Consider the following 15,893-nt stretch of genomic DNA (forward strand, 5'->3'; position numbering starts at 1 on the left):
GGGTGCTATATTCGCACGCAGGTATTCCGTCATGATGGCACCGTGCATGATAATTTTCATGAGTTGCCTTTTCATGTTCAAAATAGTAGTCCAGTCTCCAGCTGAGTTGCTGGTTGATGCCCCTCCATCTGGATCCAGTATGGAGGGTCCACTCAGAATTTCTGAGACGTAATCCTCGCCAAAGGATAGGCCTTGGATGTTGTCCATGGCGGATATGAGGCGACTAGCAATAGCTAGTAGAAGGAACAAAGGTCCCACGGCTGAACCGCCGCGCGTTTACTTGTGGTCAAAAGGAGGGACGTGGAGCCAAGTTTGTGTGGTCCTGCTCATAGGCCCCAATGGAACAGTAGAAAAGGAATGAGCAGTTCCTGGGGGTACTGTCTAAGACAGGGGAATGGGGGGGGAGGGGAAGCACATGTGTTTCTTCGAAATGCCCTCACACACCCCAAGGGATGTCATGCTTCATCATATGGGCATTTGCCCCTCGTCTGGCCGGCGCTGCAATGCCTGACGGGCTCCCGAAACCGGGGCTCTTTGTCGGGGATCTTTTGAAGAAGCCGTATGGGTGCGTGTGGGTGTGAGGGCGGATTGGTGCACTAGGGGTGAGGTGGATAAAAAAGGTTTAAAGAGCCATCCTGCTAAATACAGTTTTTATTCATGAGGTAGCTCCAACCTTATTAAAAGTGTGAAGAAGCCCTGTATAGGAAATAATGTTCCCTAAGGGCTAAACTTAAGTGAGTGTGGTCAACATTTTTCGTGCCCCATCTGCCCCAGAAGGGGTCAATGGCACTTCGTCAGGACCGATTAAATGAGAAGTGAGTGCACCGCCGTATCGCAGTGTTTGCTGATTACGGCAGGAGAAGGTAGATGGAGAAATGGTACTTGGAATGTACCAAAACCTGTGGGAGAAAAGGACAAGATAAAAAGGGGGGGGGGGGGGGGGGAGGAGAATAAAATAAAATAAAATAAAATAAAATAAAACCAGCAATTAGACCTGCCAACAACCACATAGATTACAGGTGCTGTGCAGAACACATTGTGAACTACAAGTGGCTACAGAAAGGTATAGGAATAAGTATCAGCGCCCGATCAGATAGATCACACCTTTTTCCTTGAACACTTTTAACACTCCAATATGGCCGCCGCGATACTACGGCGAAACTACTCTAGGTCTTTCTTCGAACACGGTAAGCCTGGCCATTACGCCGTTTTTCAATAGACTGCTGTAACAGGACCTGTCATTGTTTTGTTTTACCTTCCTTTTAGACTCCGGAGCAACTGTAGTGCTCTGTACTTCCCCGTCAGCACGAATTAGGCTTTTGGGGGTGAGTTTTTATGTCCGTCACCGGTTTGACAGCAGTTTTCCCATCACGCATGTCTTTGCAACTCAGTCCGGTTTTTGCCACTATTACTCGAGCTACGAGATCAATAAACTGTTTTACCTAACCGTCCTACAGGTCCCGGTCTATTGTAATGATAAAATGCTAATTGAAATGGTCTATTTAGATGTTGCCTAAACGAAAATGCTCATAACGTCATGACTAGTCTAGTTTATCTTGTTTCACTGAACCACATAAGTTCGCATACCATGCTGGTCACTCGCCTTTTACACTGTTTTTAAACCAATATACCACCTCGGATAACCGAACACTGGTTTCCTCACGACTCATCCACCTAGTCTACCATCACTACCTAGCTGGGTTTGAGTCCTTTAGCCACTTGTAGTTCACAATGTGTTCTGCACAGCACCTGTAATCTATGTGGTTGTTGGCAGGTCTAATTGCTGGCTTTATTTTATTTTATTTTATTTTATTCTCCTCCCCCCCCCCTTTTTATCTTGTCCTTTTCTCCCACAGGTTTTGGTACATTCCAAGTACCATTTCTCCATCTACCTTCTCCTGCCGTAATCAGCAAACACTGCGATACGGCGGTGCACTCACTTCTCATTTAATCGGTCCTGACGAAGTGCCATTGACCCCTTCTGGGGCAGATGGGGCACGAAACATGTTGACCACACTCACTTAAGTTTAGCCCTTAGGGAACATTATTTCCTATACAGGGCTTCTTCACACTTTTAATAAGGTTGGAGCTACCTCATGAATAAAAACTGTATTTAGCAGGATGGCTCTTTAAACCTTTTTTATCCACCTCACCCCTAGTGCACCAATCCGCCCTCACACCCACACGCACCCATACGGCTTCTTCAAAAGATCCCCGACAAAGAGCCCCGGTTTCGGGAGCCCGTCAGGCATTGCAGCGCTGGCCAGACGAGGGGCAAATGCCCATATGATGAAGCATGACATCCCTTGGGGTGTGTGAGGGCATTTCGAAGAAACACCTGTGCTTCCCCTCCCCCCCCATTCCCCTGTCTTAGACAGTACCCCCAGGAACTGCTCATTCCTTTTCTACTGTTCCATTGGGGCCTATGAGCAGGACCTCACAAACTTGGCTCCACGTCCCTCCTTTTGACCTTAGATACTCGGGACCAGCTCCATGTAGGGCTTTGTGGACCACGCACAGGGCTTTAAACTGAACACATTTCCTTACAGGCAACCAGTGAAGCCTTCTAATCTCAGCCGAGATAAAGGCATATTTTGGTATACCGGTAAGCAGTCTAGCTGCTGCATTCTGTGAAAGTTGTAATTTGTTCATAAGTCCTTCCTGAAGGTTGATAAAGAGGCTATTGCAATAATCCAGCCTGGACATGGTTAGTGCAGTGATAACTGTTTGTAGACTGTCTTTGGGCAGGAATGACATTCTTTTTTTACAAGATCTAACGATATACTAGGGAGAAGAGGCCACCACATTCATATGTTCTCTAAAACTAAGTTTATTGTCTATCCAAACTTCCAGATTTTGTGCCTTCAAGTTGGGAGTGGGAAGAGGACCCAGTCCATCTGGCCACCAGGCAGGGGTCCAGAAGCTGGGGTCATTGCCAAACAACACAACCTCCGTTTTTCCGGAGTTGAGTTTAAGGCACTTTTGTGCCATCTAATTTTCCACGGCTGTTATATAGTCATGGAGCCGTGATGCCGTTCTCAGCATCATTCCTGGTATCAACGACACCACAATTTGGGTGTCGTCTGTGTAAGAAGTCAAACTAAAGCCAAAAGATTCAATCAGGGGAGCCAGCGATGACACATAGATATTAAAAAGTGTCGGGCTCATAGATTAACCTTGAGGGACTTCACAAGGCAGTGAGAATGGTTTGGCAGAAAATTCACCAAGTGATATCGTTTGAGTTCTATTAGAGAGCAGGGATTCAAATAGTTTCCAGGTGGTGCCTTGGACTCCAATCTCCCGCAGCCGGTCCATCAGCAAAACGTGATGGACCGTATCAAAGGCCGCAGAGAGATCTAACATAATCATCACGGCTTTACCTCCTTGGTCGAGTATAGTCCTGATCTCTTCCATGGACTTAAGAAGAGCAGACTACATGCTGTGCCCTCATCTGAAGCCATACTGGGAGGGATCCAGCGCCTGTGTTTCTAGCAAGAACAAAATGAGTTGTGTGTTCATATTTTTGTCAGTACATGAATGCCTCCGTTATATAGTTCAAAACAATTCAAAAATAGCAAATACAGATAACATGCTAAGAGTTGCTATACAGAAAATCTTTGAAAAATTCAGTTTCCCATAAAGGGAAAATACCCTAATATCCTAAGTTGAGGAAATTATGAATTTTTGGGAGAAGTCAAGGAGAAGATGACAGCAAATAAAGCCTTTGAAAGGCAGACTTAAATAAAGATTCAGTCAGGTAAGTTAGAATGGATTTGTTCAGCAGTCTAACTCTTTGAGCAGGGGCAGAGTAAGAGTGTATAATCTCAAGAGAGTAGACAGGAACATCGACTCTAACCAACTCAGCAATGTACAATTAAAACACATTTTTGACAGTAAGCGATACACCCTACGATTCCCATGTAGGGAAAACCCAATGAAGATCAAACATTTCACATAATACCGAGTGTTCAATCCTCTGCCCAGCCATTACACAATAGAAGTCTTTTCTGCACAACCTTCAAGAGATATCGTGTTGAAGGACGATACATGGTGGTCAGCCTGTCCTCGGTGCAGATGTGGAGGTTCATTATTCAGCTCTGTAAAAACACACAATGATATACATTCACATAAAAACTTTGAAAAAGAGAATACATCTGAATTTAAAGCTGGCAGTTATAGCTTGGCTCCAGAAATGAAAGAAAGAGAAAAAATATAGAACAGCCAAAAGATAGTTCATGTTAGAGTAAATCATTTCAACTGAGACTTAAATTAAATATGGTCAACTTTAATGTGAAAATCACACAATAGAGATATTTGTATGTGTGGTGCAGATTAATGTAAATGTTATATAAGCATTAAATACTTTTACATATCCTTGAGGTCCTCAGTTGGAAATTTCTTCTAAGTCCATTGCAATGTTCGCATATATTCCTGTTGCCCAATATGCGCCTCGCCCCTTTAAGCAGACCTGAAAGCACGTTTTGCTTGATCCTTTGTTTTACTCTGAGAATCATGTCTCTAATGTACTTTGCTGAGTGATCCTAAATCTCAATTCTTCTTAAGTGAGATACTCCTATTCTGTGCATGAAAGGCTCTGGGAGCAAAAAAGGTTTACCAAATCAAATCAAATGTGGAAAAGGCAGATAAAGAAAACTATCCAGCTATCAAATGTCTCCTTTAGCTGTCAAGTTTCTTGAAAAGGTGTGGGGCTTGAGATGCAGATACTTACATTGCCGTCAAGGGTGCCATTGACGAGGGGCTTGCGATGCAAAGGCCTGCATCAAGAATGTGTTGTGCAGTGGCGGTTACTGGAAGCCTGCTGGTGACGATGTGAAGTCCTGCACATGAGGCGAACCATGTAGCGCTCCCCAAGTGGAGTTTTGTGAGGCGATGCATTGCGCACCGGCTCCAATGCAGAGTTTCTGGTCAGTAATGCATCGCTATGCAGCTCCAATGCATCCGTTCTGCTGGAACAACAGTCAGGGCTGGCAGAGCACCTTCACGCCGTCTTCCAAGGGTCCAGGACTGGGGTGGAATTGCTTGGGTAGGACTCACAGCTTGCAGAATCCATGTGCTGGGTAGAAAAAGGAGGAAACCTGTTCTGTCCCTGAGGCTTCTGTTCAGGAGGCCAGGCAACTAGCTCTTGAAGTCACTCTGATGGTCCTGGGTTCAAGGTGCAAGTCCAGCCCTTCACTCAGGCAGGAGGGCAGCAGGGAGGCAGGGCAGCACAGCAGGGCAGCAGAGGGGCAGCCCTTATTGCAGCAGAGCAGCACAGCAGTCCATCTTCTGAGTCTTCTACAGGTCTAAATGTGTACTGAAGAGCCGGGTCTGAGGCCCAATATTTATAACTGGTGCCCACGTTGAAGCTGGAGAAGCTTCTAGAGGTTTTCACCCCCAAAGAGGTGATTGAAATTTCCTGCCTTGTCCCCAAATTTCCTGGGGACACAAAAGACTAGTGTCACACCCCTTGGTGAGAGAGCTCAGGCAGGGCCTTTGTGATGTGCAAGTGGGGTAGGTGGCAGCTCCTCCCCCTTGTTAACTCAGAGTGGCCTATCCTGCCAACACCAAGCTTCTTTTCATCTCATTGTCTGAAAGCAATGCACAATGACCAACTGCCAACTACACCTAGTCATGTGTCCCAGGATACAGGCAGCAGACACCATGTAGCTGGGACAAGAAAATAGCCACTTTCCAAACATGGCAATTTCAGAATTATGACTACAAATCCGACTTTACCATTAAATAGAGCTTTTAATTACATTCTTTAGACACCAAGCTTGAGCTGTCACCTGCTCCCAATAGAAAGTTATCACTTATTAACTGCAAAAAGGCAATCCAATGCTATCCTGTGGGAGAGGTAGCCCTTACATTAGTTACAAAAACGGCTTTAGAGGTTTTTCAGTACCAGGACATGTAAAACTTAAAAGTACATGTCCCACTTTTTAAATACACTGTGCCCTGCCCTCTATGTGGTGTAGGGCCTGCCTTAGGGTTGACTGATTTGTATTACAATGGCAGGTTTGGGCCTGGCAAGAGGTTTATCTGGCCAGGTCGAAATGGCAGTTTTAAATTGCACATACAAGCGGCAATGGCAATCCTGAGACATGTTTAGAAGGACTACTTAAGTACTGCATGCCGACAAGTAGGATTTAAGTAACAGTCCTTGGGTACATGTACCACTTTACTATGGACTTACAAGCAAATTAAATATGCCACATGGGTATAGGCCAATTCAACCATGCTTAGGGAAGAGAGCACAAGCACATTAACACTGGTTAGCGGTGGTAAAGTGCACAGAGTCCTAGGGCCAACTAAAACGAGATTAACGAGATAGGTGGGGTTTGGGGGCAGACCACCCTAAGGCTGACAGGTCTAGCAATAGGCATAGTAACCATCTCATATTCTTTGTTGCTCCTTTCAATGTGACTTCCACCTGATAACACTACATGTGCTCGATGAGTGGTTACCTGCCTACTGGGTCTCCTGAATTGCTCATTGACTTTTGATAGGGTCAGCTATGATGCAATCTATCCATCTCTGTATTCCAGATGTAGATTTCAATGGAGGTTTGGCCCTACCTCTCATATTTTGTAGGGGTGGGTGGTAAATTATGCTCCTCCAGAGGAGTTGGCAGAGTTTTGGCTTAATGCGGAGTTCTGGCCAAATTCTCGCCTTTGTACTATTGCACATTAGCACAAATTTTCAGGTTTCACCAGCACAGCGCTTTCTCTGTGCTTGTGAAATCTATTGTTTTTAATATACCTTATAAGGGACTTACATCCCGCCCTCAGTTCTTATTGGTCAGTGTGCTTGCCAGTTTGTTTTCCTCAGTTTCTATTGGTTGTAGCCTGTTCTCCCTTCTGTGTCTCTCTTATCAGTTTCCTGAGGCCTAACTACTCATTCCTATCGGAATTGGTATGTAAAACGTTTTTGGGGTTAACGCTTGGTCTTTAATTTAAACTTTTTTAGCACGCATTTCAAGCGTGCTTGTGAATCGATGCAGAGACTCGAACCTGCCTCCCCAGTACCAAGGTCGGCTGTTCTGGCCCTTATACCACATCCTCTGTAATGCCTCTTCTTTCTATTTTTTTAATTTAATCTGTAGCACTTCAAATGAGCACATGTTTTTGCACACTGTTCTCCCCTCATCCCCCAAATTTGCTTGCATCCGCCATCCCACGCCATGTTCATTACTTTCCCCTGCCACCCCAACCCCATCACTGCTTGTTCATTTATCATGCATGTTGCTACCAAGAGTGTTTGTGGCACTGAACATACAAAGATAGCCATAAGGACAGGAGAAGAGAACTCGCACAGAACTAGAACCAATCAAAATGAAGACATGTTCAACGGCAAAATGAACGGGGAATGAAATAACGTGTATGACAGCTTCCCAATGCACTTGGGTAGTGGGTTGCAATGCCTTAGTAATTTCTGAATTTTCATGATCCTGAAAACCTCTGTGAACCCCTTGCTCTGTGACCGTTAGTGCAAAGATGCCCGCGCCCATTGGGCATGGGCAAATCTCCTTCGATTATACACCACTCTTATTGAAAAGTTCTGGGACCTTTGAAGCATGCGTTTAAGGGACAGAAGCCAATCCTAGATCAAATACATGCTGTGCACCTAATTTGGGAGGAAGGGCAGGACATTTCTCAGACTCCTCAGCATTTGAAGACACGAGGTGGCCACCAATTTGAAGTGCGATTTTAGTGGGAACTCTCATTCATCTTGTCACTTATACACAGAAGTTGTCAGATCACGCATTTTTCCCCCTAAATACCCTCCTCTACAGACGAGTTTCTCAGTCACAATAGCCATCTACCGTATGTGAGACCAGGAACGTACAGCAAAATCAACAGGCCAAAGCATGCAGACTAAATGCCCCTGTGTACTGATGGGAAGGGTCGACTGGGCACTGGTATAACAAAACATGAGGGGGGCCCCTGCAAGGCACTTGGAGGATCCACCTCCGGACTCAATCGGGAGCTCTCCGGTCAGAGTACTGTGCTGAGGGGGCCCCCTGGAGCTTGGGGACATACCGCCCCGCAGGGGCTGCAGGGGCCTGTGTTACGCCATTGGGACTGGGACAGAAAATAGGCCTGGGCTCCCAAATAAAAGCAGCCCCCAATAGTGAATCAGATAGCTAAAAATTTGACCCACAATTTCAATTGGGGCTGTTTATAAATGCTAAAGATATGCCATAGAGGTGTTTGGCAACATATGGGAGACTACATGCATATGTGCTTCCTGCAGGCAATGTTTGTGGTAGTATCAGAGAAATCAACAGTAAAAAACAGCCCAACATATCATAAAACAGACCCACAAACATCCAAAGAATGGCCCCCCACAAACTGACCTGTCAGCCCAGCCATTCTGGCACTGCCAAATTGCCCTATAGATCAGTCCCCCCCCCTGTTGGTAGTTCACAAAACTGCCATCTTTTAATGTACAGGACAACTGTAGCAAAATTAATTAAGTTGGAACCCTGCTGGCATATATAAATAATGCACACAGGATATTGAACCCCCCACCCCCAGAAGGCCTCAGTTTCTACCATGATATACCAGCCCCTCATGTCTCCAGCAGAATTCTAAAGCTCCTGGAGTGCGTCATGCTCATGGCTTTGCACTGGAAGGACCGACAGACTGAGAACGTCTCCTTTTGGGAATGCCCCCTGCCTCGTCCAGTAACATCTATCCACAGAACCTAGAAGTTTGAGAGCTTGGACATGTAGGGTGTCATGACCCTTTATGGTCACGAATAGTGGCCCTTCCCAGATTCCTTTTCATTAGCCAACACAGGAAGGATGCAAGGCATATGAAGGAAACGTCTGACATTTTCTGTTTTTAAAAACAAAAACGTAGACACCCCCATTACCCCTTAAACAGCCGATCCCTCTGTAAGGTATCTGACCAAACTCAAGTGTTCAAACCGACTTACTAACCTGCTCAGCGCCTGCCTGCCACTGTAGCCATCTTAAATGACAGAAGGCCGGTACTTGACTACTATAAAAACAGGCGGGCAGATTTACAAGGAACTGACGTATCTGCATAGATGCGTCAGTTTCCTTGTGCCAGTGCCAAATGTCAATGCGCCTCCATGGTTGCGCTGTATTTACAATACAGTGCTCCATGGCACAAGGATTAACAGATGCATCAGAAATACTGACGCATCTGTTGGAGTTGCTCATGAAAGTGACGCAACTCCAACAATGTGCCACAACAGATAGGTGAGTCCTGGTCTGAGCAGGCGTAGGGATTTTGACGCAGTGAAGGCGTAGAGTGATGCAGTGAAATGTTGTAAATTTCACTGCACCAGTTCTACATGGATTTTTGCGTGGGAACGCCTAGCCTGCATACATTATACCTGGTGCAGGTATAATGTAACGCAGGACTTATCTCCCTAGATGTGCCACGTTGTAAATTGGCCACATTGTTTGAGCTGCTGTTGCGTCAAAAAAGTGATGCAATGGCGGCGCAATGAGGTGCAAGGGGCTTGTAAATCTGCCCCAGGAAGTATAAATGTGCGCATCTACAGCTGACGTGGGCTGGGAAAGAGTCCCTGCACCCACCTCTCTTACTTTCATGTCCTGCGCCTCTTCCGCACATAAATTACCTGTGTCCCTCTCTTTCAGACCTTTCCTACTCCCTCTCTTCCAAGCAAGTTACTATCCCCTCTTTTTCCAGCAGTTCTATTCCATTTTCTTCCCATCATTTCTAACCCACGACTTCCAGACAGTTCCTGTGTCATTTCATTCTCCAGCTATCAATGGACTCCTACCTTACTCTCTGTCTTCCCTTAAGGCTAGGAGCTCTCTCCTTGATGACTTCCATTGTCTAAATACTGCCTCCCTCCTTACGCCCATTTCCTTGCTTGATTGGTGTCCAGTTTTGCTCCCATTTTTAAAGAACCATTTTGACCAAGGACAAGGCACGCTAGTTCTCATCTTGCCATTCCTGAAGATGTGCAATAGGTTTGGTAAAACCCTCTGGTCTCACCGATCAAACCGGAAGAAGAGTCACCACCAGCTCATTGAAGCTGCCTCATTCACCCATGTTAGGCACATATCCAGGTGCACTACTGATTGCACTTCTTCACAAGCCATATCAGAGTCTGGACTGCAAAGGAAACTACAGAACCACGTGCGACGTCACAGAATGGCTGCAGTGCCACAGCAGTGGCTGATTGTGCAATGTACAGGTGACAATAGCGGGAAATGCATTAACCACGCGGACTAAGCCATGCATGCTGTTTCTCCGAAAGTGGAACAATGCTTGCCTTTAACCACGCATATACCTTAACCACACTTATGCGTGGTTATGGCAGTCAGCGGTCTAGTTGAAGAGACTGGGGTGGTTTTAGGGCTCAGGGCGGGGGGAAAGGGCAGTTTTCAGGGCTGGGGGCCGTCTTGGGGTTCAGGGCAGGGGGCTCTGGTCGAGGTCATTTTTTGGGCTGGGGGCTGTTTTAGGTAGGCCTGAGTAGAGTTCGCTAATTTTACTCTGCGGAACTCCATGAAGGGGCAGAAAAACTCTGCAACGCTCTGGGGAGTTTTGCTAGTGGCAGAATATGTTAAGTTGCACCGCTCACACTGATTTTAAGTGACAGGAGTTTGTCCTGTGCTGTAAAATCAGCACAAACGGCTCTCTGCTGCTTGAGTAGACATTTTACTTGAGTGGCAGCATCCTCATATGTGAGCAGCAGATTTCTCAACGCAAGCAGTTGCGACCTGCCGCAACCCCCAGCATTGAGAAATCTCGCCAAGCGGAGGCCCAGCATGATTTTTGTCTCGCGAGCGCTCGCCAACTCACAGTTTGCTAGCTGTGCAAGTTAAAAACTCCGCTAAGCATCGCGGGGCTTTGGAGAACTCCACTCTCTGCACAGATCATGAAGGGGCAAAACTCCGCGACCTTTACCGGCGGAGCAGAATTCTTTGCCCAACCCTAGTTTTAGGGCTCTGGGCTGGAGGCAGGGGTCCGGGAAGTTTTTGGGGCTCAGGGCCATTTTAGGGCTCAGTGCAGGGGGATGAGGTGTAATCTTTACCACGCATGCCTATACCAATTATGCCTTTAAAATTAAAATCATTGTAAAGGAATGCATGATAAAGACATGGTCGAGGTTAAGACCGTGTTATTTATGCATGCGTTGTTGTTGCATGCATTGTTATATCATGCAACTGACAATAGCATACAATGACCTCACTTTTCTGCAGCATCCTATCGTATCCTGTCTATGTATCCTTTCCAGGCATCTGTGGCTCTGAAGGAAGCTGAGTGGCAGCAGACTTATGGCGGAGAGTCCTTAGGGCCTAGAACCATGAACCATGCCAGCCACAGTCCACCCACACCCACTGACAGGAAAAGAACAAATCAAGTAGAAGGTATTGACAGGTGATGCGGTAACATTTATAAACTAGATGGAGTACAATTCCACTGTCATCTCATTCGAGTGAAATGTACCTCTCTTACACATTTCCATTCAGAGAGGTAACTATCAATACTGCAGCAGATGCAGTGGCACCAGGACACATGGATGTGGGACACCACGGTTATGTCTGTCTTATAGTGCCCAAAAGGGGACTGCTGTCCATAATACTAGTATAAGCACCCACATCAACCTTGTTCTGACAGAGCTTCCCTTTACCTTATATGGATGCCTTGGTGGCTCTGAAAGCAGCCCTCAAGCTTCTATCAACAGCAGGCTGTGTCTCCTGAGCCTCTAACCTCACAGGAGGGAGCACCACTTACCCTGTTTGCAACCAGACCCTCCCTGACATTTTTAGCAAGTGGTAGGTGCTAGTGTTGTTGAGTACAGTCATTGGAAGGATTACCATGCCTCCTTTCTCTTAAGAAAATCGACTCCACTATTTTTTGAAAATATTGTTATATTAATGTTCTTCTTTTTTAGGACCTGTAATGGAGGGGGTGGCTATTGCAAAAAATATTATTGGGTTTATTATTTATTTTGTTTCATGTATTTTCTATAGACCAACCATGTTTCAAGGAGTAGTTAAGCACTTTACAAAGAACATTTTTACTGTAGCAGGAGCATTGCAAACATGAGATGCTATATGTAGAACCCTATGGTGTGTGAGGCCTGGTTGACTTCGAATTATAGAAGCTAGAATATGCTACTTAGAAGCAAGGACAGTAATCCACTCTAAATTACTGTTCACCACTGCACGCTGTGACACTGAGCTTGACATCCACTTCACACTACTCTGCACCACTCTACACCAGTGCACTCTACCCCACTCTACTATGCACGACTGCACTCTGAGCCACTGTACTCCACACCACTCTAGGCCAATGCACTCTACTTGTACTCTACGATAACACACTTTACGACACTTCACAATATGGCACTGTACTCTTTGATTATGCACACTACTTTTTGCCACTCAACTCTATGCCACTTTACTGCACTCAACACCAATACACTCTATGCCACACTGCTCTGTATCACTCCATTCTACACAACTCTAATCTAGTCTACACCACTGCACTCCTCACCACTGCACTCTACACCACTCTGTGCCACTGCACTCTATTACACTGTACCCTGCACCACTCCACAACACTTCACTCTACGCCACTCTACTCCACTCTGCGCAACTCCACTCTATGCCATTACATTCTACGTCACTGCAATCTACTCAGCAGTACTCTACCATAGTGCACACTACCCCAGTTGACTCTACATCACTTTACTCAAAACCAATGTACTCTAAGCCAATCTACTCTGCACCACTGTACTTTTATGCCACTTCACTCTAACCCACTCTACAACACTCTACTTTATGACACTCCACTCTCTACAATCCACTCTATGACACTCTCTGCTCTATTAAATTCTACTCAGCTCTATGACACTCTACTCCCCTATTTGACACTACTCCACCCTACGAGGCTTTCCGCAACTACCACTCTATACCATTTTACTCCACTCTATCCTACAAAATTCTACTATTTCACTCTGCGCCACTCTACCGTGTGCTACTCCACTCTATACCACTCAACTCTACAACACTGTACGCCATTCCACTCTCTTACACTACTCCACTATATGCCACTCCACAACAAACTCTGCTCTACAAAACTCTACTCCACTCTACCCAACACCCTCTACACTCCTCCACTCGGCTCTATGCCACTCCACAACACTCTATGCCATGAACCTCAACTCCACTCTACGCCCTTTTACTCTCAACGACACTCTACTCTCTCCAGAACATTGCACAGCCTTCTACTCCACTCAATGCCACTCCATAGCACTCCACTTAACTTCATGCCACTAACTCTACTCTACTCCTTTTTATGACACTCCACTCTCCTTTATCCCACTAACTTTTAGCCATGCTGAACAGCAGCCACCCTGGTGTGCAACATGGCTAAAACATATTGACATAGCCAATAGCTCTTGCATAGGCAAGACCTATTGCCATTGACAATGCCTGTTTTTTGTACTGCCATTTTGTATTTAAGGGTCGTACATTGCTTATTTGGTTGTCTGCATGAGTCGTAGCCTTGCTTGGAGCAGCCGCGGTGGGGCGGTGTGTCCGGGTTGGGAGGGGATTCAACAGGCGACCACAAGGGAAAATTAAATAAATAATAACTTTTGCTTTGACGTCGTCTGTCGAAATCCCCCTCACTCAGCCCCACCGCCCTACCCCTCTTACCTGCTTGAGCCGCGGCTGATTTGGAACTGCGGAATTAGTGAAGTCAGTTTTCTACTGTACCCACTGTATCCATCTGTATCCATCTGTAACTTTGTCTTCAGGTCTTCTTGCTTTCTTCTCACAAGAAGAAGTAGGTTCCGACTCATTTGTAACTATCATGTGATTCCTTTAGATCATAGATTCTATCACCCACTTGCTGCATTATAGAAAATGAATAACATTACACCACAGTGAATTGAGGATAGCATTATATGCTCCAACAGCTCAATTGGCAAAGCGCCGGTCCACTGGCATTGGGAATCTCAATTAGAATAGTTTTGCTGACTTCTATACTTTTGCATTAAAAATGTATTAGACTTTCATTGGGCTTCCAAGAGTGTAAATGTCTTTAAGTCTCCTGAGAGTTCATATGGTGGGTGAAAATTCAGCTCTACCGGCAAAGATCCTGGGGGCATATTATCAAGGGCATTATCACCACTTTAACAGCACTTTTTGCCGATAAAGCGGCCATATTTTTATCGCCCTATTAGCAAGACTGCACTAACATGCGTTAGCGCAAGCTTTCCGGCGTTAGCTGGCGTTTTATTTATCGCCTTGCATGCCAGCGAAATGTATCGCTAATGACATGCAAGTTAGGCGTAACTTACCTAAATTTCACGGAAAGAATCGCAAACAACGCTTCACTGTATTAGCAAAGATGACCAGCGATAACAAAATTTGCGCTAATCCCAGATGTATGCAGGTTTTTAACACCTGAAAGAATCCTGACTAAACATGGCCGTACAAGGGAGACTAGCCCTGATCTCAGCCACAGACAGCAAAGAGGTAGACCTCATGCTGCATTATTAGCCCTCACCAAGTACAGAGGTGCCGTTGTCTTGTAAAGGGGGTACATTGCAGTGCATCACATCATCATCTGGCCTGTCACCTAACATTAAGAATATTGATTATAAATTAGCAATAAATAGTTGTATCTTATACTTTTGATGTTAGCATTCACTATACCCAATGTATAGTTTTGTGAACTTTCATGCAGCAGAGTGCGAGGCGCATGCCAAACAGGGGGTTTTCAGGCTGCATTGCACGTTAGCTGCAATATAATCCCCGCTAATGCACTTCTAACGCACTGACTACATGCTATCACATGTTTGTCTATCGCGTGTTAGCGGGTGTTTCGCTTCCTTTCCCGGACACCATAGCATGTTATCGACTTCTTAATAATACGTCGATAAACATGCGAAATGTGTCCAGGAAAGGAACCGATAAATGAAATGCGGATGACTTTCGCTGGCGATCATTATCGCCTGTTCTAGATAACATGCCCCCTGGAGTTTTGCCACGTGACATGGAGTTCCAGCAAAGTTCCGCCAATTGAGTAAAAAATCTAGTCAAGTGGCAGAAAGAAGCAGCATCCTCTGGAGCACCATGTGGTGCCATTCGCGCCTTAATTTACAGCGCAGACCAAAATCCTGGCGCTAAAATTCAGCTTGAGCAGTGCGTCTCCCGCTTGCAGAACTCCATGGAATGTTGCTGAGTTTTTCTGTAACTCTGCAGAATTCCGCTGAGTGAAACTCCGCAAGTTCCGCCCACCCCAAATCTCCATACTCTTGATGCATACTCTCAGAGCGGTCTACTGCTTAGCATAGTTCCTGTTGGAAAGCTGACCACTGCCTGTGTGCAGATTCAGCATGTTCAGAGTTCTGCTGAGGGACTAAACAAAGTGCCTGTCATGGCTCCTGTTAGTGGTTGTTCCACCAAAGCAGCTCCCATCAGTCTGGGGTTTTGTGGATATTTCACCGTGTTGCAAACACCCCAACTCTCTCTCTGCTACAATGTTTGCCCTGGGGTGATTGGTGCCTTCTTTTATGTTTTTTAACAGGGGTGCTCCCCGTACCGTTGTTCCCCTTCCCAACCGGTTGACAGGCATTTCTACACCTGCAACTGCAGTGCTATTCAATTACGCACTGTAGTGCAGGCAGTGAAATGTCCGTCAGTCAAATGAAGAGGCCGTGGTCTGCATAACTGTCTTGTGCTCATCTGCATAGATACACTTCATTTTTGGAAGAATGGGCCTCCCTCAGGCACCTGGCGACCCCCAGGATGATTGCTGGGGGCTAACATCCCATCTATGAGGACATGTTACCATGTTGTGGGTGTGGGTAGGAGTGGTTAGATGTTTATTTGAAAATCTATCCTTAACCAGATCACAATGAGT

This window comes from Triturus cristatus, chromosome 11 (assembly GCF_964204655.1).
Source record: "Triturus cristatus chromosome 11, aTriCri1.1, whole genome shotgun sequence".
Classification (NCBI taxonomy): Eukaryota; Metazoa; Chordata; class Amphibia; order Caudata; family Salamandridae; genus Triturus; species Triturus cristatus.